This window comes from Apis dorsata, unplaced genomic scaffold (assembly GCF_000469605.1).
Source record: "Apis dorsata unplaced genomic scaffold, Apis dorsata 1.3 scaffold_575, whole genome shotgun sequence".
Taxonomy (NCBI): domain Eukaryota; kingdom Metazoa; phylum Arthropoda; class Insecta; order Hymenoptera; family Apidae; genus Apis; species Apis dorsata.
Window position 1 is genome coordinate 388,976 of NW_006263785.1, and position 627 is coordinate 389,602.

Consider the following 627-nt stretch of genomic DNA (forward strand, 5'->3'; position numbering starts at 1 on the left):
TATATTATAATATATTATATTAAATAAATATATTATATATAAAAATATTGTCTGTAAATTGTTTTATTGTTGTGCACTTATAAATAAGTTAGTAAATTTATTTATTATTTATATCTTTTCTAATTTATTATATTGCAATTGCATTAATTCAATATTAAACAAAAAGTAGAGTTCAAATATAGAATTAATATTTCATGGAAAAATAAAATAGATTAAATGAAATATTATTTTCAAATAATCCTTTTCCAATTTTATTTCCAATAAATTTTTTCTTATATTTCCTATATTTGATATATAATATAATATAAAATATCCTAAAATTCTAAAATGTCGATTCACTAATGTTATTATAATTAGATAAATTATTGTACAATGGATTTAATAAACATGTATAACTTATTAAAAACCGAAGAAATTCCAAAGAAAAAAGAAAAAACGAGAGCGCAGAGTGACAATCTCGCATTAAGAATTATCGGCTGTTTTCTCTCTTGAAGGTGTTTCGAGCACGTGGCTATGTAGGCGCGTACCGATATATCAGTGCGATACAATGCATATGTATATTGCGGTTGGAAAAGCTCGATGACCTAATCCAAACAAAATAACTCGTGAATCGATCGGTAAAAGATT